Below are 27,576 nucleotides of genomic sequence, written 5' to 3' on the forward strand. Positions count from 1 at the left end.
GCTAGTCCAGTTAAGCTTTTTGGAAATAATCTCATCAAGTATCCTCATGTGCAAATTCCATACTCATTGTGGAAAATTCTCGTATATGATCTTGAGGGTCAGTGCTTCCATCATATTTTTCATATTTTGGAGTTTCAAAACCTATAGGAAATGGTATCATGTTTAGGTTTCTGTCGAATGGATAAGGACAAATTTCTGGAAGTGAGTATCTTCTAACATTTCCTCTCTGCATATCTTGAATTTGTGTTATCAATGTTTGTAGTTGTTGTGTGAGAGTTGTGATAGGATTATAAACATGATTTGTTCTTGCATGAACATGATTTTGTATTCTAGGAGGATCTGGATCTCTTCTTGTTTCATCTCTAGTCCTTCTTGTATCTTCATTGGATTGAATGTTATTCAGAATTTCCACTTCATCTCTTTTGGGTATGTGAGTTTCTTCATTAGTTATGGTATTATCGGGGATTGATGTGTCATTCCTGTGGAGACCAAAAATATCTTTGTATTGTTCGTTATTAGGGGGAGGATCCCTTTACTTTAGTGTCAATTTGTTCACATCAAAATCTTGGGGGAGTGTAGCACCGAATTTTGCTAACATTAGGAAATAGTTTTCTTTTTCTCCCTCCAATAATTTCTGCATAAATTTATCAAATTGAGGATATTTCTTGGTGTCTCTGATATTTTGTTCTATTATTTCTCCTTCAACTTGTATTTCATCTTCATGTTCCATGGTTATATGCTCTTTAGTTTTTTCCAATGTTTCGATTTTTGTATCTGTGATCCTTCATCCTGAGCTCTAGTTAGAATGGGCATGCACATGTGTTATTTTGCTAGGATTCGATTGTCCAAAAAGTTGTTTTGATAAGTGATCAACTGTCAAGGTAAATGTGATAGCATGATATGACATGAAAAGATGGTTCAAGTGTTTAAAGGTTTGCAAGTTTTCTGATCTTCGGTTTTGGAGTGCAATGATGATGATTTGATAAAAACCAAGTCCAATAGGAATGATATATCCTACGATGTGGGACAAGATTATCCTGACCAAACATTTCAGTTTTGTGATAAAGGATGATAGATCATGATGAGAAACTATGTTTGAGTGATCAGTTTACCAAAGAAGGTGATAATGCACTTTGATATGTTTAGATCTTGAACTTGTTGAGGGTGAACACTTGAAAATCTTGAGGTGTTTATGTTCTAAAGTCTGATTTCGATGGATGATGAATTGACCAAGCGAACCAAGAAGACAATCCATGCATAGAATGACAGAGAACAGATGTTTATGATTACTGCAAATTGATCAAACAAGAATGACAGATCTGAAAAAGGCATGCAATAAGAGCTCTAGACTGAAAAATACAGAGACTCGTATGACAGAATACCCAGCCCCAAATGACAAGAGATACCAAACTATACGACAAATCAAAAATTTCATGTAAAAAAATTAGTTTCGTACGACATTTCTTTCTGAACAATATGACAAAAGACTAACCTCATATGACAAATCACCAGACAGTACGATAGAGAACCTAACTCGTATGACAGAGAACAGAGTAGAGATAAAAAAATGTGTTTGTTTGGTCGAATTTTGATCAATGAAGTCTGATGTTTTGCTTATGTTTTCTAATTTTAGATGTTTGATTTTTCAATTTAGGGATGAATACACAACAAACATGCGATATGATAAGTGACCTCAAGCATGCTAAACCCTAAGGAAGTTGGTTGAGGAGAGAAAACCTTTGCTTGTAAGCTTAGGTACACACCCAATAGCTAATCAGAATACAGTCGCTGAGTCTCACGCAATGGATTATCAACGCCATATTATCAAACTCCAAATGCTAATGGGGCATGATATGGCAAGTATCTTGGGAGAGTTACTATCTCTCTTGCACAAATATTATCACCCTTTTGGAGGTGAATTGGGTAGCTTCTAATTTTAACCAGAACTAGTAAGGGATCTGTTTGGCGCGTCGAGGTATAATACTCAATTAAGACGTCTCCTAGCCTTGAAAACCAAGGTTTGATATACCCGAAGGTATGGAGGAAAGCTATTCCTGAGCACTGTCATTGACTTGATTTTCATCAAATCACATTTATTTTATAGTAGGTTGGATTACTTGGTGTTAGTCGTTCCCACTTAGGTCATTCCCCTCTCACTGGCCTTAATGGCTAAGATTTATTAGCTCCTCGGGAGGGCAGGCCTGCTAAAGATATGCACTAATGAAAGCAAATGATGAGTCTCACTTTCTGATCACCTAAGAAAGGTGAGAGCATACTCGCCTATCATCAAAAACACATAATACATGATTGTTCATTTTAGCCAAAAAGACAAGTGTGCCTAAAAAAAATTTAAGAAATACACAAAGTTTTGTTGAATTCTTTTAGGCAACCTGCAAAATAAATCCATTAGTATTCATTGATGTGTTTTGAATTTGGTATTTGACTAGCATATCTTCAACAATCGTCCTGCAGAAAAGAGTTAGGCTGCCAAAAATCTCACAAACCAATCAGGGTTAGCATTAGTAATGATCGGATTAAAATCTAAAACCCTGAAAATGCAGTCTATTTAAAAAAAATAGAAGTAGAGACTCGTACGACATTATTTGACAACTGAAACAAAAAAACTTTAGATCTCGCATAGGAGAAGAAACAGGCTCGTACGATAAAGAAATGTCAAGACAGAAACTCGTACGATAACAATTTAGATCTCGTGCGACAACAAAAATAAGCTTGTACAACATAGAAATGACCTAATACAAGTCAGAATGAGATTTCATCCCAGATTAGAAGGAAGTTTGTACGAGCCATAAAATGAGCTCATGTGACATTCTGAACCAGGCCCAATAGAGATGAAAGTTTATGAAGCTTAAGAGGCCAAAAATGATGATTTCGGCCCCACAGTGGGCGCCAAAATGTCGTGCCTGTGAAGTGTAGACCTGCAGCTACAACAAAAAACACTTAATAGATCATTACAATCATGGTTAATGAATTTAAAGTAAAGAAAGATAAAACCATAGCTAAGCGATCTATCGCCTCCTAGTAAATGCGAGTATGAATTTTTCTCTCAAATCTAGTTAGGAAAATTCCAGTGACTTGACTACACCTAGATGGAGGATTTAAATGATAAATGATGCATTTAAGCTAGCAATGATAATTATTGAGCTACATGATTCCATGATTATGCTAGAAAATATGCTAAAATGATGTAATTAAGCTATGATAACAATGCTCAAATGATAAACTAAACTTGCATATGCCTATAGTAACAATGCCTGAAATGCAAATGTGATGGGATGATTATTGCTCTAAAATGGGATCTATTTATAGGATTTCCAAGGCCATGGGTAAGGTGGCAGGAATCGACGGTCAAGATTAAGTCTGAAGATATCAAGGGTGAGATTGGAGGTTGGTAGGAGAAGGGGTTGGATGAAAGGGGACAATGTCATCTCCATGGTGACAAGTGTCAAGAAGCTTTCTTCATGAGAGGGAAAAGTGTCCAAGGAAAGGGGACATGGTGGTTAGGATGTGCAAGCTAAGATGGGGTTAAATAAACCCAAGGTTAGATGTAATGGGTTAGGTTAGAGGGATGGTTAGGTTAGGTTAGGTGGTTAGAAGTTAGGAGAATTTGAATTTAAAAATTCAAATAATAGGAAAAGGCTAAAAAATTCCAACAACTCATTATTGATTTGTTTTAATTAATTAGGAGATTTAGAAGAAATGAATTTGATAGGGGGAATTAATTAATTTGAATTAATTAATCAAGGGGAATTATGAAAATGAACCTATTAAATAAATCCTTAGATTTATTAATAAGTAGATGAAAGGGGGGATTTAATCAAATTACTTAGTGAATTCAATTAAATTAGGAAGGGGAATTAATTAAATAATTGCTTATTTAATTAATTATCTTTAGACCATTTTTAGGTGTATACAGTTATAATGAAAGCTTTGTTACTAGTTAGATTTGTTACTAGCTTTATAAACAGTTACGATAAAAAGTTAACAAACAAATGGTTAAATGGATCTCATTCTGATAAATTTTGATCTTAGATACTTCATAGACAGCTAATGTTTGATCTCGAACTTAGAAAACTATTTGGTGTATTTGGTGAAGACCATTCGCCTAATGGGCATTATATTTCATTAGTGTCATTAACCCAAACTCTTCGGCAGGTCACATATTTTTATTGATTTCAACTAAATACTACACACATTGGATAGAAGCTATAACTTGTAAAATTTGTATCACATACATGGTCATCAGATTTGTCAAACATTGTAACCAAGTTTTCTATGTCGTTCGTCCTCATAAGTGGCAATAACCCTACTTTTTCTTCTTCTCAATTGATGTAATGGGGTTATCAATTTAAGGTCGTGTGTTCCTCGGTACCCTAAAAATGCATCTAAGGGATACCCAAGAAACAATAGCTATGCAATTATGATATGTTTGAGATGCACATAAGATAAATCTAAGTGATGGCTCACCTATAAACTAATTAGCCTATCTTCACCATTTCACCCGCCAACATCAGAATTAGGCCACCCAATCGAAGCTATAGCCACCTTGGGGTTCAACGCAACGCATTTTGATCTGAACTATCCCTCTCAACGAGTTTTGGTTGGGTTCTTCATTCACCACCATCTCTCATCCTATGAATCTCCTCTTCCTCATCGAGCTCCTTTTTTCAAACAGTTTGCTGCTTTGGTCACACTTCTTTTGGTCGCTCTTTGTGTGAATCTACTCTTCTTGATCAAGCTCCTATGCGCGCGAATGAAGTCTTCTGCTTTTCTTTGTGGGAATAAAGTATTTTTATATCTTTTCTTTTGCGTATTAATTTGAAGTATTTTACTATGAAATTGACCTATGGGATATTATATATTTCTATATGTAATTATAAGTAAACATTGCCAAGCTATGGGATATTATATGAAATATTATACATTTAAAAAATTAAAAATGACCTATGGGATATTAAACATTTCTATATGTAATTAGACAATTTGTGATCCGAAGGAACACTGCCAAGTTATGTTGAATATATCTTTTGCACTATTTCACTAATATGGTTCAATTGTTGACAAAATCCAAAATTATTTATGATATTTCTCTAAGGTCTATTGCTCACAACCTATTAGTACATTGATGCAATATTTTGTACCATGTTCTACCAATATGTTGTTTTGAGGCTTTTAGTTTGAAAAATAAGTAAGGATAAACATGAAGACAAATCTATTCAAATTTTAGAGGGGAAGATCAAGAAGGAAAAGTAAGGTTGACATTATGCTCACTATGACTAGTTCATAGTTTGTTCCAAGGTGTTCCAAATAAATGCACTAGCTAGCTAGACAAAGTGTGTGGATGTTAATTGGAGCAAGTAGAGTGTGGGTTGGGTGACATGTAGTTCGTCTCCCCACTCTTGGAGTAACGTATGGGATTTAGGACCTAGTTGACTAGACATTGTGATTGAGTAACTAGCTTGTGGATTACTTTTAGACATTACGAATATAATATAAGCCAACATAAGGTGGTAATTATTATGGGAATACATATATTGTTGATCAAATTCATTCCAATGAGTCGTATGTGAGTAGAACTGATAACTCTTTCTTTGTATTCTCTTCTCACTTTTAAATCTATTATTTCTCTCTAAAAAATCTCTCTCTCTCTCTCCCTCTCTCTCTCTCTCTCTCAAGTCTCTCTCCTTCCCTCTCTCCCTCTCTCTCCCTCTTTCTTTTCTTCTTTCCCTCTCAAGTCTCTCCCTCTCTCCATGCCTCCCTCTCTCTTTCACTCTCTTCATCCCCTTCCCTCTCTCTCTCTCTCTCTCTCTCTCTCTCTCTCTCTCTCTCTCTCTCTCTCTCTCTCTCTCTCTCTCTCTCTCTCTCTCTCTCTCAGTCAAGTTGGTCCCCTTCTCCGTATCGTTGGTCCCCTTCTCCGTATCGCCCTCTATCTCTATCGCTCCCTCTCTTTCCCTCTCTTCCTCCCTCCCTCTCTTCCTCCCCTTCCTCTCTCTCTCTCTCAAGTGTCTCCATCCCATTTTTTCCATTCTCTCCCTCTCCTTCCTTTCTCTTTCTCTCTCACATCTCTCTCTCTCTTTGTCTATAACTCTCTTACTCTCTCAAGTCTATCCCCTTCCCTCTCAAGTCTCTCCCTATGTCTCTCTTTCTCTCTTTCCCTCTCTCCCTCCCCTTCCCCCTACCTTTTCCTTTCTCTCAATCCTCTTCTCCCTTCCTCCCCTTCTCTCTCTTTGCCTATAACTCTAATTTGGTTAAGGGTTATAGAAGGTTGTGGGAATGAATTATTGTGTTATTGCATAAACCATTAAAAGGATTCATCCATTAAGTTTTCTATAAATGTCTTAGTAGGGAAAACAACATGATGCAAATATTTGTAATGTAAAAGTATGAATGACATTAAGAATTAGGTCATACCATTATTAGGTATAACATAACCTTGAATAATCACAAAAGGAAGTATTATAATTTTTAGACACATCATTATCATTCATTAAAGGAGAGTAATTACTATAAATTAATTATGTAATGGCATTAAAATTAAAAACATAATGACTTAATTATGTAGCTATATAAGTCAAATAAAATTCTATCAAAATATCAATATCAAATATTTAATATATATACTAATCACATACATCATACATTTCAATCATGTAATTGATCTTCTTCTTTATCCAACTCTTTGTATGTATCATCTGATTCAGAATCGTCATTGTAAGGATCATCATCATCATCATCATCATCATCATCATTGATATCATCATCATTATCATTGACATCATCGTCTTCATCTTCATGAACATTAACTCCTACATCATCGTGATCTTGTTCTTCTCTGACATCTTTGTCAGGCACATCATCAACTAAATGTTGATATGTCATCATCTACATCATCTTCTAGTTCTTTGGTATCTTCTTCTTTCATCACATTATACTGTATTGGCCTTCCTCTAGGATCATGTTTAACAATAAATGAACAACCCAGTTTATGTGGAACCTCTGAGTAAAATACATGCTCACATTGGCTTGGAAGAACATAGGGCTCATTTTTAGCTTGCTCAAATGACCTTGTATTAACCATTGTAAATCAATTATCATGTTCAATAACAGTTCTGTCAGGATCATTTTCATTCAATCGTAACCTGTACCATTGGACGACGAACAAAACTAATTTGAAGGACCTAAAGTCACAATCAAGTATATCATCCAAAATCCCATAGTATTGATTTTCTGAGACTTGAGGATGTATCTCACTTCTAGATGAAACATTAGTCACTTGAAAGACTGTAGTTATCCCAGAATCACAAGTTTTCTTCGTGTCATCCAACTTTTTGATGCGAAATTTATGACCATTGCACCACATAGCCTTGTGGTGTTTCACGTGCAATATGTCAAACATGTAAAAATTATAGCATCTCCAGTTGACAAACATATTTATTCTTGGTCAAATGTATGCAAAAAGAAACATATATATATACATCAATACAATTAAAAAAAATTAAATAATATGGGTGATTAATATATTTATATGTATCTATTTATCTCTTAAACCATATACTAAATAAATTTCCCTTGGTGTAACATTGGAATCTCCATTACGATGAACTTCTTTAACCAATGAAGATGCACTTTCCCATGTTAATGTGTGACCAGATTGTTGACATCATTCAATCCATACCGTCATCCAATCAAGATGGTTTGCAACATACAAATGTAGTGCATCCCACTCTCGACCAACTGTATAAAAAATAAATAAAAATTTATAATTGATGTATATTGAAGATTAAGAATTAATTAACTATAATATATATATAAACCAAATGTGATTAAAATGTATTCATATTAATGTCCATGAACATCTTATAATTACCTCGTCTCACTTTCCTCAATCTACCTTTCCCCATCAGGTACTCCCCTTCAAATTTGTTAATGGAGTTGGGATCCCAAATGCGATCTTCATGGATCTTTTCCATGAACTTAGGAAGATATTAAATAATGTACACCATAGTCTAGTATACCATATATCCCTCCACCATAGAACCCTTAGGATGTGCGCTTTTTCGAACCAAAGTCTTCAAAAATTTCAAGTGCCTCTCAACCATCCACATTGACCTTGTGTGTATAGGTCCACACAATTCAATCTCCTCGACATGGTGTATGAGGTGTATTCTTGTGCATTCAAAAATGTCAAAGGTAGACACTTTTTCATTTCACACATTAGAGAAGGAATTTTTCTCTTCCAATAATTTATATCTTCTTTATGGATTTCCTTAGATGACAACCATCTACAAGTGATTCAAGACACAAATATATTAACAAGACTTGACAAAAAAATATACAATATATTACATAACAGGTAAAATAAATGGAAAATATAATATCTATACAACAAATTGAAAAAATATCACTACTTACCTCATGTATTTTCCAGGATCATATATAACTTTCTTGGCGTTGTTATCAAAGTGGTTTGGGAAAGATAGAGGTAGAACATGTTAGCACATATTTTTACCAAATACTTTGTGCTACATATAGATGTTTTTTTTATTATCATTCGAGCATTTACTATGGGTATTTTATATGTAGGAGCATACAAAATAAAATGGAGTTGTCCAAAGATTAACTGGCATCGCCAAGACCCCCAAACTTATGCATATAGAGCGATGGAAAAGGCTTTGGAAACTTTCAAGTGTGTTGTGCTAGCAGAGGCAAAGCCTTTATCCCACATTTTTTGTGGGATAAGCTGTCGAAAGATAAAAGGCTTTTGGCGTGAAGAAGGCTGAAGCCGGTGGACCCCACATGCGCATGTATCCCAAGGAAACCAAAGTTTTACAACAGACTGGCAAGGATGGAGGCTAAAGCTCGAGCAAGTTTAACTGATCGGACAGTGATCACGGAGGATCTAACGACTGTCTCTATGTCGCAAGATAGAGATGCACGTTGGTTTAAACCCGTGACTTGGCAACTAAGCACATGTGGAAAAAGGGAGGTTAACGAGCACGCAAGTTCGAAGTGGATCAATAATAGTTGCCATACCGCAAGATGGAGTTGCACGACCTATATCCCCCATGACATAGAGACTGCCAAGGTGGCAGATGAGGTGTCATGTCGGTAGCTCTACAAGCGAATCAGGATGTGCCACGTGGTGGAGCGCAGAAGAAGAACCTAGGTCCAGTGGCGGATGAAATGGCAAGATAGACAGTGTCCAGTGGCAGTCGAGGTGGATCCGCAGGTGAACCAAAAAGTGACACACAACATGGACAAACAAAGAAAAGAGAGAGCCGCTCAAGAAGGGTTAAAGGCCGAGCAAATGAGGAAGATAGGATGGTCGGACGAATCAATCCAATGGTGGTCGCTATACCGCGATCAGAAGGTACTCGATGTGTATTCATCATGACTTCGCGACTAACCGTAGTCGCAGGTGGTAGAATGAGGTGGTTAAGGTAAACAGTTGAAGTAAAACAGTCTGGCAGTGTTTATCTTATCGAACAAACTTAAGATGCGATGGATCTCAAAACAGACTCACCGAAAGCTGCAGTTTCATCGACATGAGGTTCATCGAAGAAATCAGAAGTGGTCCCATTGAAAACAAAAGGTATCGATGAAATTACAGAATTGATAAAATACACAAGCAGTTCACCAAAGGAGGAAGTTTGGTTGAAAGATAAAGGGTGATCCGCTAGCGAATCAGAAGAGGATATGTGGCATGAATGGATGTGTAGCAAAAGGGAAAATTCTTGAAAAATAATAAAAGGGAAGTACATTCTCTACTTTACATTATTTGAAAGTACATCAAAGATAAAATTTATTTATATTTGAATGAATGCCTTGAGTATATATTTTAGGGTAAGGTATTATTTTATATGAATGGATGCTATGTTTGCAAAATATTGAAGGGAAATACTTTGGTTTTATTGGACTATTTTAAACAAGTATTTATACAAAGATATTTGACTTTTCAACATCTAAGGTGGAGTATATTTAATTTTCAAATCAAGGAATTTGATTGGCTCATCTTTGTGTGCAGAAAATATTGAGAAGATAATAAATACTTGACGAGGAATTTTATCAAGGTGGAGAATAGAAGACGTGTTAAAGCATCATTTAGTATTTTAAGGGTTCTCATTTGTAGTTTTTATTAAACCAAAGGGTGTGCCCTTTGGAGGGAAAATGTCTGTAACTTTCATTTGTATGAGAGGGTGTGTCCTTTCATATATGTGTTTGATTCACATACTTATAGGGAGTCATTTTTTTATGTAAAAAAAAGGAGGTCATAAGAACAACATAAGGCTGTAGGGATTGAATATCATTTTGTATCAAAGAAGTCTATAGGAAGAAGAAGTATCATTTTGTGCAAACAATTTGTAATGAAGTATTTACAAGTGCAGCTTATGTATGCAATTATTTCCTGAAGATTAATATACAAGATTTATTCTCTTTCTCCAAATATTGTGTACACTTTTGTGTTGATGAGTTATTTTTGTCCTCTTGATAAATTTGTTTATAGATTTGCTATGATGTGAATCACATATCGTTGCATTAAGTGAAAGATTGAGTTCTTATTGTTTGTGTAACACATACTGAACCTTCATAGTTGATGAGAAATTGTCTCTTGAGTTGATAAGATATTTTGTTCACAGAGTGTCATATATATATCCCCGAATAGAGGCACTGGTCTGTTATTGATCATTTAAGGTTTTTATCTATATGCATTCAAGGTCCTTGATAGAGAAACATTCTTCCCAAATCCTATATGAACTAATCTATGTAGATTTTATTTAAGTCCTAAAAGCAATCTCATTTTCAATATACATTCACAATCATTTCTTTTCAAAGCATTCAGTTAAAGCACATAATAAAGCATAGTTGCAGAACAATAATTTGCCAGTTGTTTAAACTTTCTAAAAGGTTTAAATCCACTATAAATAACCTCTTGTGTGCTTGAGAGGAAGAGGCACACCCACCTTGGTTCAATAGAACCTAAAGTGCAGAGGGATTTGGTCTTCGACCATCCCTGTTCGTTGGCCAAGGCTAATTGGACTACTTGAGGATTTGGCAAGTTTTTTGGTTTTCCAAGCTATGGTTTTGGGCACCAACACTCTATTGGGGAGTTGTCACACAAAGTTTTCAGAATCTTTGGTAGTCTATTTTAGACTCTATTGGAGGAGATATCCCAGAAGATCAGTTAAGTTGGTAATATTTCCTCTTAGGAGGTGGCGACTCTACATTTTAATACATGAATGATAATTGGTATGTTGAGAAAATAAGAGAAACCCCTAGGAATTTATCAATAAGATTTGTGCAGGAGAGGAGGTCTTTGCATAAGGGACAAGAAGATTTTGTTTAGTTGAGTACCAATAAAAAGAACAAAGAGAAGAAATCAAACATGGAATTTGAAGGATATAAGAGATTTCCTAGTAGGGAAGAAGATTCTTCATCTGTTTTAAATCTGAAAATAGGGAGGAAAACCCTTTCTATAAAATAAGTACAAAAGATAATAGACATAGTCATGATGAGGTCTTGACTGAGGAGGATAAGCAACTAGATGAAATCATACTTAAAATGGCCAATTTAAATGGAGATGAATCCAAGATGGCAAAAGCTCTTAAGAGACAACTGGATTGGGTGTTGCAAAAACTAGGAATAAATAGAGATACAATTCAAAGCCCTAGGCCAGAAGAAATATAAGACAAAAGTAAAGGTGAAGGAAATAGACCAGCAATTCCTAAATATAGTCCCTCTCATATGAGAAGAATACAGCAACCTTTTGTAACTTATGATAACCCATTATTAAATGGAAGTAGAAGATGGAGGGATGTGCATAGGGATCAAAGTGAAGAAAGGCAAGAGGATGGAAGAAGGAACGGAAATGGGGGAAATGATGGGAACTAGAATAACACAAATAGGGGTAACCATATAGGAAGTAATGGGTATGGCATTAATAAAAGTAATGGGCATAATAGAGGTAACAATGGCAATTATGGAAATGGCAATGGTGGAGATAGGAACAACAATAATGGCAATGGAGGTAATAATGGAAACAATGGCAATAATAATGGTGGTGGAAACAGTGGGAAAAATGGTGGATTCAATAGAGGAAGTATGAACAATCAAGGCAACCATCATGTCAGTAGACGGCCTATGATCATTGAAAGATACATACAGTTGGATTCCACTAGCATTGTTGATTATCCAAATCAGATCACTAGTGATTTAAGACCAGCAATCCCCAAATTCTTAGGATATGGAACTGATTCAGTAGAACAACATGCAGTTAATGTAAAAAATATCATTGAAGAATTCGAGTTTCCTCATGAGGATGTATTCATGAAGTTGTTTGTTCAATATTTGACACAAGATGCAGGGGAATGGTATAGGAACCTTCCTGATGGATGTATCGGCAGTTGGGATGAGTTTGTAACATTATTCTTGGAAGAAATTGGAGATCACAATGATCCTTCATTTTCATCCCATGAACTAACAAGTATAAAGAAAAATCAGAATGAATCAGTTGTTGAGTTTAATAAAAGATTAAATAAAGTATTAAATAGAATACCCAGAGATGTCAGACCTGTTGATTCTTTTTTGATTAATTTTTATTTGAGTGATTTTGAAAGAAAAACCCATTATGAGATTTTGTCTCATAGACTTGATACTCTGCAACAAGCATTCAAGATTGTTGCTACTATTGAGAACAATAGGAAGGTTGCTAGGAAAATTTCTAAAAGAGATGATCCAAAGTTATACAATCCTAAGGTTCCCAAGAAAGATTATCTTACTTAGATCATGGATATGCTTAAGGACATAAAAGGTAAACAAAATCTTAATAAAAAGACACCAAATAGAAATAATAAGCAAATGAATTTAAATAGGCCCAGACTCCATGATATGCCTTATAACACCAAGTGGAAGGATGGGAAGCCACTAAAACCAAATCCGAGTAAAGAAACTCCAAATCCACTGAATAGAGAAAATAACTTTGTGGGAGATTTTCCATGGTGTGAGGTTTGCAACCTTCCCCATGATGAAAATCAATGTATGATTGCACAAGGTCTGACAGAGGATTGGCATCAAGAAGAGGAATGTGAGCCTATAGTTAATGTTTTGTCAATAGATCCTATGTGGGGTAGAGATGAGGATTCATCTGAGGAAGAGCAACATTCAGATATGCAAAGGATGAGAAATCATCAGCAGTATAACATACATCAGGTTTTTTTTGATGATGATGAAGATACCTGCCTTGAGAAAATTGTTTCAAGAAGAAGCAATGCCTTCTTTGAGAAACTTGACTGAGTAGGAGAAGAGAGCATTCATGGTGGTTGTTGTTGCCTAGGCCAAGAGTAATTACTAGCTGAGAAATAGAACAGTGAATCCTGAATAGGGGAGGCCTTCAGGAATATTTGCAAAAGTCTCAAAACAAAGTGTGAACAAGGAGGCAAATGACAAGAAAGGAAAAGAGGATCCAAGTGAACCGACAAAGAAGATTGATGCTCCAAATTTTGTCAAGCCTATGGAGAAGAAACAAATCAGTAAGCCTCTTTCAAACTGTAGAACTTTTATGTCTCAATCGTTGTCTCGGGTAAAAATTTCTATGCCTTTTCTTGAAGTGATGAAATTTCCAGATTACAAGAATGAGACTTTGAAAATCATATCAAATGTGGGTGATGCCAATAAAGAAAATCCAAAATCAAAAGAAGATCCTCCTGTGGTATATTTAGGCATGTCCATTACCAAAAACTTCACACAAGTGGATCCTTTTTATTTAACACTGCTTATAAACAATAAGATAGTAAAAAACTGCATGATAGACTCAGGAGAAACAATAAATATTATGCCAGAGGATGTCATGAGAGAGCTGGGAATGAAGGTAGATACCCCTTATGGAAAATTTTATGCAATGGATAATAGGTCAGTCCCAATGGTCAGGATCATGAAGGATATTGAGTTCAAGTTTCCAGCTTGTCTAGACACTACTTATAAAATAGATGTAATAGTTGTACAAGTGTCTACAAACTATGGAATGCTTCTATCCAGACAGTGGTCGAACTTGGTAGGTGGATATGTGCAATTAGATCTATCATATGTTACCATCCCGATCAAAGGAGCAGAGGTGACTTTGCGACTAAGCACGTGCGAAAAAAGGGAGGTTGAGCATGCAAGTTTGAAGTGGATCAACGGTCGTCGCTATACCGCAAGATGGAGTTGCACGACCTATATCTCCAGCAACATAGCGACTGCCAAGGTGGTAGATGAGGTGTCATTCTAGTAGATCTATAAGCAAATCAGAATGTGCCACGTGGTGGAGCACAAAAGAAGAACCTAGGTCCAATGGCAGATGAAATGGTAAGACAAACGGTGTCCAGTGGCAATCAAGGTGGATCCACGGGCAAACCAAAAAGCAACATGTGGCATGGACAGACAAAGAAAAGAGAGAGCCACTCAAGCAAGGTTAAAGGCCGAGCAGATGAGGAAGATTGGATGGTTGGATGAATCAATCCAATGGTGGTCACTATACCACAATCGGAAGGTGATCAATGTGTATTCATTGTGACTTGGCGACTAACCAAGCGACAGGTAGTAGAATGAGGTGGTTAAGGAAAATGGTTGAAGTGAAACAGTCCAGGGGTGTTGAGCTTATTGAACAAACTTAGGTTGCGATGGATCTCAAAACAGACTCACTGAAAGCCGCAGTTTCATCGACATGAGGTTCATCAAAGAAATTAGCAGTGGTCCCATCGAAAACAAAAGGTATCGATGAAATTACAGAATCGATAAAACACACAAGTAGTTCACCGAAGGAGGAAGTTTGGCCGAAAGACAAAGGGTGATCCGCCAGCGAACCAGACAAGGATACATGGCACGAATGGATGCACAACAAAAGGGAAAATTCCTGAAAATAATAAAAGGAAAGTACATTCTCTGCTTTATGTTATTTGAAAGTGCATTAAAGATCAAATTTATTTATATTTGAATGAATGCCTTGAGTATATATTTTAGGGTAAGGTATTATTTTATATGAACGGATGCTATGTTTGCAAAATATTAAAGGCAAATAATTTGGTTTTATTGGACTATTTTAAACAAGTATTTATACAAATATATTTGACTTTTCAAGATCTAAGGTGGAGTATATTTAATTTTCAAATCAAGGAATTTGATTGGCTCATCTTTGTGTGCAGAAAATATTGAGAAGATAATAAATACTTGCCGAGGAATTTTATCAAGGTGGAGAATAGAAGACATATTGTTAAAGCATCATTTAGTATTTTAAGGGTTCTCATTTGTAGTTTTTATTAAACCAAAGGGTGTGTCCTTTGGAGGGAAACTGTCTGTAACTCTCGTTTGTATGAGAGGGTGTGTCCTTTCATATATGTCTTTTGATTCACATACTTATAGGGAGTCATTTTTTAATGTAAAAAAAAGGAGGTCATCAGAGCAACATAAGGCCGGGATTGAATATCATTTTATATCAAAGAAGTCTATAGGAAGAAGAAGTATCATTTTGTGCAAACAATCTATAATGAAGTATTTACAAGTGCATCTTATGTATGTAATTATTTCCTGAAGATTAATATACAAGATTCATTGTCTCTTTCTCCACATATTGTGTACACTTTTGTGTTGATGATTTATTTTTGTCCTCTTGATAAAAAAATTTATAGACTTGTTATGATGTGAATCACATGTCATTGCATTAAGTGAAAGATTGAGTCCTTATTGTTTATGTAACACATACTGAACCTTCATAGTTGATGATAAATTGTCTCTTGAGTTGATAAGATATTTTGTCCATAGAGTGTCATATATATATCCCTAGATAGAGGCACTGGTCTGTTATTGATCTCTTAAGGTTGTGATTTGTATGCATTCAAGGTCCTTGATAGAGAAACGTTCTTCCCAAATCCTATATGAACTGATCTATGCAGATTTTATTTAAGTCTTGAAAGCAATCTCATTTTCAATATACATTCACAATCATTTCTTTTCAAAGCATTCAGTTAAAGCACATAATAAAGCATAGTTGCAGAACAATAATTTGCCAATTGTTTAAACTTGCTAAAAGGTTTAAATCCACTATAAATAACCTCTTTTGTGCTTAAGAGTAAGAGGCACACCCACCTTGGCTCAGTGGAACCTAAAGTGCAGAGGGATTTGGTCTTCGACCATCCTTGTTCGTTGGCCAAGGCTGATTGGACTACTTGAGGATTTGGCAAGTCTTTTGGTTTTCCAATGTATGGTTTTGGGCACCAACAGAACATACTGCAACAATTATAAAATGATCCTTTCATTGTTTTTCAAAAACTAGTAAACATAATACAATGAAAAGTACGTACATGCAGTATACAAAAATATAGTAAATATACAAGAACATGAATTACCTTAAAAAAGGTATTCCAATCATGCGTTTTCATCCCTTGCCCAAATTCACCTTTCTTTGTTATGATATTATTTATGTTCAAAGCAAATCCTGTGGGAAATTAAATTTTTCGTATGACTTCTTTTATAGCATTACTTTGTTGCTCTGTTAATAACCAAGGAAGGGCGCTTATATTAATTTGGTCTCCATCACTATTTAATTGAATAAAAATTTGCATTGCATGATTGGATTCCTGAATGTCACTACAAATTTTGAGAATTTTTTCTTTGCCATGCCTTCCATCCAGTATTTTCCATAACGTCTCTAAAATATTCTTTTTGATATGCATAGTATCAAACAAATGTACAATTTGTAGTTGATCATAGTAGGGCAACCTACTAAATTGTCTGGGATAACTTTTTAGTCCCTTTGGAAGCTGGTCATTAATGCCTTGATGACCTTCATGAAGCATATAAGTTTAAAAAGTTAACAACGACAATCAACGTCAATTATAGAATTAGTAAACAAAACACAATATATAAATATAAATTCCAAACATATCATATATGATAGATAAACAATTTGATTGAATGACATTACCTTGACGATTAATTCTATTATATTCCAACTTCCATAGGCGAGCTGTCATTCTTCGTGGTTTTGATGTAGTCTCTTCTTTCCCATTAAAAAGATATTTTTCAGTAGTTCGATACTTATGATTTTTGTGGAGGAAGTGCCTATACTCATCAAACACCTGCTTTCCTAAACTTGTTAAATGACGAGATTTCATCTTTGGACCACAAACTGGACATGCAAATTTTCCCTTTGTTTGAAGACCTACAAGATCATGTATAGTTGGATTAAATATGTTAATTTTTATAATTATATATATATATATATATTGAATAGATTATTTTTAAAAATGCATGATTTATATTTTAAAAAATTAAATATTATTAAAGTGCACAAGTTGAACTATATAACATACCACAAAAATGTGTTAGCCTTGGGGCATCATGAATTGTCCATACAAGCATTGCATGGAACTAAAATTGTCTTTGTCTTATTGGTCTAGAGACGTCATACATAGTGACGCCATTCCATAACTCTAGTAACTCTTCGATAAGAGGCTCGATATATACATTCATATCTTTAACTTGGTACTTACCTAGTTGAATGAACAGAAACATTACATAATTATTTAACCATTTTACTCCAATATATATATAATTTAATGTACATGACTTATAAATGAAAAAAATACCTGGACTAGTCATTTCCAACATTATATGCTCCCTCTTTATTGACATCCATGGAGGAATATTATTGTTGATTACAAAAATAGGCCACACCGAGTAAATAATGGATTGACACCATCTGCTGCCAATGAAACCTAAGATTATGAGGTTCTTCTTTAAAGTATGGCCATTTTCCCTCTTTGTCTCTAAATGCAGAACCATCTGTAGGCATTTGGAGAATGCCATCTTTACTTCTATTTCATGCATGGTAATCCATAAATTGTGCTAATCTTTCGCACCTAAATAATCGTTGCATACATGGAATAATGGGAATATAACGAAGAGCCTTGCGAGGCACCTTTTTTGTTAGTTGATCTGTTCGATATCTACTGATATGACATTCATGGAATTTTGTTGTAAATTCATGCTGTTTATGATATAGAATATGATAATTGGGACATGCATCTATTGCTTGATACTCCATTCCAATATCTTTCATAATGGCAGATAATTCTCAGTATGAGCGAGGTAGAATATTTGATGGTGGTAACAAGAATTAACCTATCAATCTACAACGAAAAAAATAATTTGTAAATGTATATGGTGAAAATGGATAACAACAATATTGAAAGACTAAATAGATTCAACCACAAAACCCTAGCCTAACAACAACAAAGATCCACCATAACGTATGAAGATTACCTAAGACAATGCAAATCAAATGAAATCACAAAGATTATACCATCACATGTCCAATAGGGTTTGGATCTCCATTCTTCCTATCTCCATTGAACTTGCTTGATATATTTGCTCTTAGATTTTATGTGCACAAGAGCTCAACAAAGAACGGAAATGTGGTTGCAAGTAGGATCTCATATGAAAAGCATAGTGTAGTCAAATGCATAAATTGATTAGCCAGTTAGAGTTTGATAATGAAGGAAGCATCTCCTTATATAGAAGACACCATAAGAAATGGAGGGATAAGATTGAGAGGTGTAAAAGAGGTCGGCTATGATTAGAGGGTAGGTAAAGAAAATAATAAAATAATGAAAGGGGTAGGTAGTGTAGGAATTAAGAGATGAACGACATGTGTCATGGGTAGAAAAGGCTAATGAATTAATTAAATAAATAAAGATTTATTTAATTAATAGAAGAAGTGGGATCAATTAAATAAATAAGATATTTATTTAATTTAGGAAAAAGGATAATTTAAATAAATAAAAGTATTTATTTAAATGAGAAATAAGGCTAGAAGAGGATAAATGAATTAATTAAATAAATAAAGATTTATTTAATTAATAGAAGAATTAGGCTTAGATAATTAAATAAATAAAATATTTATTTAATTAGACTAGACAATTTTAGGTGTCTACATTTTGCCCCTCTTTGAGACAATGCAGCTTGTTGCGTTGTTTCAAAGAAGATAATATGAACTGGTACAAAGTTGCCCCAAGATGGGAATGATATGCCCCCTCGAGAGATTGGATGAAAATGTTTGGAAAGGTTGCAGACAATCTCTCGACAAGAAAGAAAGGCTAGAATGGACTGACCGGATAGGATAGAGTGACAAAGTCACGAGATAAAGAAGACTGACTCGGGAGACGAGGGCTAGGACTAGGGCTAGGGCATCCTATAAGATAGACTATGAGGGAAATACATCCTCATTATCATCCACACATCCAAGAGATCAGAGTGCAAAGAGAGAATAGAGCGGCAGCAGTTAGCAGTGATGGCATTGGTTCACATATTCGATCGCATTCGCCGATTTCAGAGGTCAGCAGATGAAGGAGAGTCGCTAAGTACCACAAAACCTCCTTGTACTTTGTCGCATTAAATCTTGTCATAAATGCATGCTAGGTAGTGCATTTAATGCATGTTAGAATAATGTCCAAAAAAGCACGTTTGTGTTTGTGCTAGGCGCGTCTATGCTAGAAAAAGCGTCTGTGCCAAATGCGAGCGCGTCTACATTGTTCAGGTGCATTTGTGAAATATGGGCACGTTTGTAAAGGACAGGCGCGTCTATGCAGAGCATAGGCACGTCTGTGTATTTTAGGCTTGTCTGTGCAGAGCAGACACGTTTATGCAGTCTTTAAGCGCGTTTGTGTCATGAAAGCGCGTTTATGTCTTCAAGGTCAAATTGGCAGTTTTGTGATGAACATACGCTATCGATTGGATAAGCTACTGAGAGGATACACTCAAGCAGGTCCTCTAGGGAAGACTAGGATAGAAGATAGGACTAGGATTAACAATTCTATGATAGAACATACGTTGCCAATTAGGAAACTACTCAAGAGGATTCACTCAAGCAGAGGCCCTATGATAGGATAGGTCAAGGCACTTTGTGATGAACAGTGAGTACCAAGACATAGTACTTTGTGATGAACAGGGAGTACTAAAATATGAGCAGCACTTTGTGATGAACAGTGAGTACAAATGTGAGCAACACTTTGTGATGAACAGGGAGTGCAAAACTCGTAGTACTTTGTGATGAACAGGGAGTACCACTAGGATAATCAGCAACACATTGTGATGAACAGTGAGTGTCACTAGAATAGAAGCAACACTTTGTGATGAACAGTGAGTGTTACTAGGATAGAGTACCATATGCACTTAGATAAAAAGTAGCATTTTGTGATGAACAGTGAATGCCACTATGACTGACATGATTGATTTGCTTAACTGCAGGAGTATTTGCCTATGCTGGAGTCGCGAGAGAGATTCCTGTCGACTCAGAGGTTGTGACCAGAGTTGACGTTCGAGGATAGAGCTGCCATTAAGGGTATGGGCCTATGATATATTATGTATGTGCCTGAGTTTCGGGCAAACATGGGGTTGCTGACTATTTTAGCTGAGAGATGGCACTCAGAGACATGTATGTTCCATTTGCCGATGGGTGAGATGATAATCACCTTGGAGGATGTTTACAAGATTCTGCGGATACCGATCGATGGGGAGTTGATACCCTATGATCGAGAGGGAGATAGGGAGGCCCTAAGATGAGTGTTTCAGGATCTCGGACTAGAGATGAGAGCTGGACACGTGGCATGGGACACGATGATAGCGACAGGACTGGCACTACTAGCAATGCTAGGAGGAGTGATTAGTGGGTTCCTGTGTCCAGACAGGGTGACATGAGGGTTGGCTATGGGCTGGGGGAGCACCTTGGAGACACTGGTTACACAGCACACCAGATATGCCTGGGGACCATGTGCGCTGGCACACTTGTATTATGAGTTACATTAGTTTGTGTATCAAGGATCCGTAGGATTGGGCTGCGGAGTTACATTGCTGCAGGTATGGGCCTATGAGCATCTGTCGGTTAGCCGACCGATACACTTCAGGGGCAGGGGTCATGGATGCAGTTTTGTACATTTATATGATATGATTACATCACAGCCATGGATTGGCAGGTTGGAGCATTGGCGTCGAGTCCTGGATGAGATCGACACTATGATATGGAGGTTGTACCTTGGGTGCAAGCAGTGGGAGGAGGACGCGGTGGATCTACCTTATACTTTCTGGAGCAGATATCTGATTGGGTAGACACCCTATGTATTGGAGAGATAGCTGATTGATAGGGTATGCAAGTAGTTTGGCCGTATTCAGCAGATGCCACGAGGTTCCGGGATGTATGCTCGGACAGTCAAGGATCAAGCACACTTTGGGCCATTATTGTCGTATGATCAGGCCGTGACGCAGCTAGTAGAGATGGTTCCCTTGCCGTGGGATATGTGGCCGGATATTGAGGATGCAGGCATGGATGCAAAGTACACGGCGTATTGGGCTGAGCATCCCTTTCCATGATTGACAGACGCAGGGGAGGCGATAGATGGAGATGGTGGGGGGAGAGGCCGATGGAGGAGGTGAGGTACAGTTGGAGAGAGGAGGGTGGCTCCATGGAGAGAGCGTGGGGAGGAGAGACAGGCTCAGGTGGTGAGGGGTCGTGATGGATTGCCACTACAGGTGCCAGCAGCACAGGGTCCTAGACAGGTGCAGGGACAGGGGCAGAGGCAGGTACAGGTATAGGCACAGGCACTAGTACAGGGAGAGCCACAAGAAGAGGCACAGGGGGCCAAGGAGGAGGAGGATGAGCTACTTGAGCTGAGGGAGATCTATCAGGGACAGGCAGATGAGATTCAGGACCTGGAGAGGGAGACACCTAGGCTCAGGAGGCGACTGAGGGAGACAGAGCATGAGCGGGATCAAGCTATCCAACGCTATACTGAGGCTGAGATAGCGCTGAGGGCTGGGAAGTAGGCAGTAAAGGATACAGGGGCTAGATATGCCTATGTTCTACAGGAAGGGGAGGAGATAGGTTATTGGTGAGACCTATATTACAGGGCAATGCCACCATAGTAGCGGGCGAGGAGCTTCTGCAGACCATCGCAAACAGCGACAACTACGGGAGGGAGCCAGAGCAGACAGGCATCCAGCGGTGGGGTTATGGGTCCTCCACCACCACTAGATAGAGGGGATAGGAGGGATGATCCTGGGGTGGGTCCTTCTAGGGCTCAGACTCCATCGAGGCCAGGTGGCTCCGAGGGAGGGAGTTCATCATAGCCGTAGAGGGATCCCTATGTATCAGTGTTTTGTACCATTTTGTATTATGATGTAGACACCATCAGGTGATTTTGCAGCCTTATGATTTTGACATCATTGTATCATGACACTTATGATTATATATATGAGATGATTCATCTTTGCGGCAGCTATATGCATGTGTACCTATGTGATGAGATGTTTCATGATGTATGTTTCTATGTGATGGATTATGATCTGGATGTAAATATGTACATGATGAAATGCAATATTTTGTTCTTTTATGTTTTATATGTTATGCCAATGCAAATGTGAATGTATGAAATGCAAATGATAATACAAATGTTCTAACATGAGTTGTGTGCGGGATGTAATGCAATTGTGATATCTATATGTATGTATGAAATGCTTAATATGTTGTAATGCAGGTGCAACTACATGAAATGCAAATGTTTTTGGCATGTCATTATACTCAGTCATGTGATAATGGGCTACACAAACTCAAGAAGGATGATGGAAGTCAATCAAGAAAGGGGGATGGAAGATAGAAGATATGAAAGTGAAAGAGATTCTTGTGCGTTATCATCATTGACCTTTATTATGGCAAGTAGGTTATGACAATCGAGGCATATGTTCGACCCAGAAAGTCATTGTACCTGTTTGCATGGAGATAAGACAGTTGCAAACAAGGAATGCCCCAGTTCATACTAGACTCACAACATCCTCATATCCTTGGACAAGTCATAGAATTACTAAGAGACAATCCATAGACAGCAAAAGAAAATAGGTGACGATACCCCATCCTCGCCTTTCTAGTCAAAGACATCCTAGAGATAAAATCTCTAGTCAGAGACATCCTGGAAAATCTAAAAGGCATGTCACCAAAAAGATAAAATCAAAAGAAAACCAAGACTCGACACCAACATCCACTGTAGTCCTCAAGTTTAGTGTCTCTTGTCACTTGTATAAGTCTTATTTGATTGTGGTCAGAATGTTTACTTTCACAAAAAGGATAGATCACATTGAACCATAATGTTGTCTACGTCTGTTGAAAGATTTGATTTGTTGAAGCCCATTGTTGCTGTTGTGTCTCATCTGAAACTGACTGAATCCATGAAACTGATACTTTATTGTGGAGAAGACGAAACTTTATTGCGGATTGGCGATGCAGATGTTGCTTTATTAAGGATTGTGCACGGATATACTGAAGAAAGATGGAAGAAATTGTACTCCTCGAAACATGTGATGCTCTCAGTTCCACACCTATCACTAGACGTAGGATTTGCCTTAGCCACAAATAGGAGCTAATTTATTATGAATGGAGAAAAGTGACAAGGGAGGTTTATTATGAATGGCTAACCAATCTTGGGTAAATCAATGACAAGCCATGATGGGAATGTGTAAAGTTTATTATGAATGGATAGGTTGTGACTGTGTGCATAGTGAAAGGATGAAATGAAATCTTGAAGGAGGGAGGAGCAATGTCTCTATGCATGGCGCTGGTGACCCAGTTTTCATCATGGTACTTGCCCAGGGTGCCACTGAAGTGATTTTCACCATTGGACGAAATGTTTTTCTTTACTTTTTTTATTTTTCAATTTTTTTTGCGTCACAAGGTGCCTGTTTGCCAGGTTTTCACCAAGTAACGATTTTTTGTTTTATGATTTTTTTTGTATTTTGAATTAGGATACTCCGAAGAGCTATGTGTAAAACCTATGAAGGTGCATGTTGTTGATAGGATCCTCTAAAGGTTCACCCTCTGTGGTTGAGAGCTGATATGCACCAGATCCATATGTTGTTGTAATGATGTAAGGACCAAGCCAGTTTGGTTCGAACTTGCCCTTCTTCTCTCTGTCTTGCTGATTTTTGGGGTTTTCTCTGAGAACCAAATCACCTACCTCAAATGTGTGAGGCTTGACTTTGTGATTGTAGCTGTGACTCATTCATTATTGATAGACTTTGAGATGATTAAAAGCAGTTTGTCTTCGTTCATCCAATAGTTCAAGTTCTTGTAAGCGAGAGACCCTATAGTCTTCATCACTGATAATGTTTTACAAAGAGACTCGTAAAGAGGGTAGCTCGACCTCAATAGGCAAGATAGCTTCAGTGTCGTAAACAAGTGAATAGGGTGTAGCTCCTGTAGGTGTGTGGACACTTGTGCGGTAGGCCCAAAGTGCGGGATTAAGTTGGATATGCCAATTACGGCCAACGTCGTCGACTGTCTTTTTTAAGATTTTAAGGATTGTCTTATTAGACACCTCAGCTTGACCATTACCTTGGGGGTAATATGGTGTGGAGAAACAATGGGAAATATGGAAGCGGTCACAGAGTTCATGAACATCATGATTTTTGAAGGGATGCCCATTATCGGTGATAATGGAAACAGGAATACCATATCGACAAATGATATAGTTGAGAATGAATGTAGCAATTTGTTTTCTAGTGACTTGCATGAGAGGCACGGCTTCGATCCATTTTGTGAAATACTCTGTGACAGTGATAATGAATTTATGACCATTGGAGGATGGAGGGTGAATCTTGCCTATGATATTGAGTCCCCACTGACAAAAGGGCCAAGGAGTCGCAATTGGTTGAAGTTCCTACACTGGCGCATGGATGAGGTCTCCATGAAGTTGACATTTCTTACATTTCCTAACAAACTGATATGAATCTTTTTCTATACTGGGCTAGTAATATCCAGTCTTGATAAGTTTCTTGGCTAAGGTAGGACCACTAGAATGTGGAGCACATATCCCTTCATGTACTTCACGTAACACAATTTGAGCTTCGTCGCTTTCCAAACATCTAAGAAGAGTGCCATCTAGACCTCGACGGTATAGGACATCAGCTAAAATGATGTATCGAGAAGATTGGCGAATGAAAGTGCGACGTTGGTTATTGGATAGGTCTGGAGGAAAGGTATTATCACGAAGGTATGTGAAGATGGAACCATATAACTAGGACTCAGGACCGATGACACATATTATCTCAGTAGGAGTGATTTCATATGAAGGAACCAAAAGGTTATCCACCAAGAACTCATAGTGGGTCTCATTCGGAGGTAGATCGATTAGTGAAGCAATTGTAGCCATGGCATCTGCAGCTCGATTCTGCTCAAAGTCTATCTTTGTGAAATGTTGTTTCAAGTCATCCACCATTCTTTTGTAAGGCATTAATTTCTCATCCTTTGTTTAGTAATCATCAATTGCTTGATGAATTACAAGTTGAGAGTCCCTAAAAACATGAAGTTCCTGGATCTTCCACTGAACTGCAATCCATAATTCAGTTGTTAATGCCTCATATTCTGCTATATTATTAGTGTAGGGAAATGATAATTGATATTATTTTGGTATAGAATCCCCTTGAGGAGTTATGAAGAGGATACTAGCTCCTGCTCCATGCTGTGTGTATGAGCCGTCAAAGTATAATTGCCATGGTTTTGCATGTGACACTGTTAAAATGGATTCATCTGGAAATTTTGAAATTAGAGGAACATCATCTATCATAGGGGCATCTGCTAACTGATCTGTGATAGCTTGTCCTTTTATCGCTTTTCTATCCACATACTCGATGTCAAATTCACTCAGGATCATTACCCATTTAGCTAGTCGCCCAGTAAGCGTTGCTTTATTGAGAAGGTATTTCAATGGATCGATCCTTGCAACCAACTTAGTCTTATGAGTTAGCATGTAATGTCATAATTTCTATGAAGCAAAGACTACGGCGAGACATGCACGCTCAATTGGTGTGTAGTTTAGCTCATATCCCACCAATGTGCGACTGATATAGTATATTGCCTTTTCTTTGCCCTCAGCAACTTGTTGTGCTAAGAGTGCCCCCAGTACTGTTGAAGTAGCTGATATGTATAGTAATAAAGGCTGATCTGGAACTGGTGGCATCAAAACTAGCGGATTCAGAAGATAATCTTTGAGTATCTGGAAAGCCTATTGACAGTTATCATCCCATTTGAATTTGATGTTTTTATGTAGCAAGTGTTGAAAAGGATTACACTTATTTGCAATTTGTGCTATGAATCTTCGTATGGACTGGAGTCTCCCTTGCAGAGATCGAAGCTGACTGATGTTTCATGGTGGTTGCATCTCTAGGATGGCCTTAACTTTTGCTGGATCGGCATCAATTCCTCTTTTTGACACAATGAATCCCAGGAGCTTCCCGGAGGTTACTCCAAAGACACATTTCTTGGGGTTTAATCTTACTTTATATTTTTCCAACCGATCAAAGATGACTGAAAGTATGTCCAAATGTGTATTTTTGTCTATTGATTTGCCCAAGAGGTCGCCAACATAATCTTCCAGAGTAACGTGCATGAGATCATGAAAGATAGTAGTCATGGCTCTTTGATATGTAGCGCCTGCATTTTTTAGCCCAAAGGGCATGACATTCCAATAGAAGGTTCCCCAAGGACAAGTAAATGCCATTTTGTGCTGATCATCGGATGCAATTTTTATTTGATTATAACCAGAGAATCCATCCATCAAAGATAACATCGCATGACCTGCTGTGAGATCGACGATCAGGTCAATATTTGGTAATGGAAAATCATCCTTAAGACAAGCTTTGTTGATGTCTCTGAAATCTATACATATTCTAATGCTATGATCTAGTTTACTGATAGTTACTAAGTTGGAGATCCATTCAGGATAATCAATTGGGTGTATGAATCTGACATCCAATAATTTCTCAAGTTCTGCTTTGACTAGTAATGCCACTTGTGGATGCATCTTTCTTAATTTTTGTTTCACTAGTTTTGCCCCCGGTTTAACTGTCAAATGGTGCATTACCAAATCCAGATCCAATCCAGGCACATCAGCGTATGACCATGCAAAGTTGATTTGTCTTTCCATGAAGAAACTTATGAATTTTGACCTTTCTGACTCTGTCAAAGATTGAGCCAGGAATATGTTGTGTGGAACTTCTTCAGTAGCAATGTTTGTTTTGATAGTCTCCTCTACCAACATGGATGACTTTTCCTCATATGATGTAGGGAGAATGTGGAGCATTCCATCTTCGGATGCCTCAGAGAGGTTTTCGCCCTCAGATATGTCCTTTCTTTTTACTTTTTTGGGGTCAGATAGTGCCACAGTGTGGTTTTCGCCATAAGACCCTTGGTTTGTTTTTATTTTTACATTTTTGCGACTAGAAGGCCCGACACCCTCACCGAAATATGCCATGCTATTGAGTTCTATAGTGTATCCCACTTTATGGTCCCCAGGGGGGATATCATTTCGTATTCAAAGATAGTCAATAAAAGCTTCATCATTTTGGAATGTGTCAAACTGTGTAGGTCCTTCATGGTCCCAGTCAATGAGTTGGTGGTGAACAAGGGGAAGGCCTTTGATGTCCTCAAAGTTAGCGGGGTTAAGGGTGAAGATGCAGTTATATTCAAGTATGTCGAGGTAGTTATCG

The sequence above is a fragment of the Cryptomeria japonica genome, chromosome 9, assembly GCF_030272615.1.
Source record: "Cryptomeria japonica chromosome 9, Sugi_1.0, whole genome shotgun sequence".
In the NCBI taxonomy this organism is placed as follows: Eukaryota; Viridiplantae; Streptophyta; class Pinopsida; order Cupressales; family Cupressaceae; genus Cryptomeria; species Cryptomeria japonica.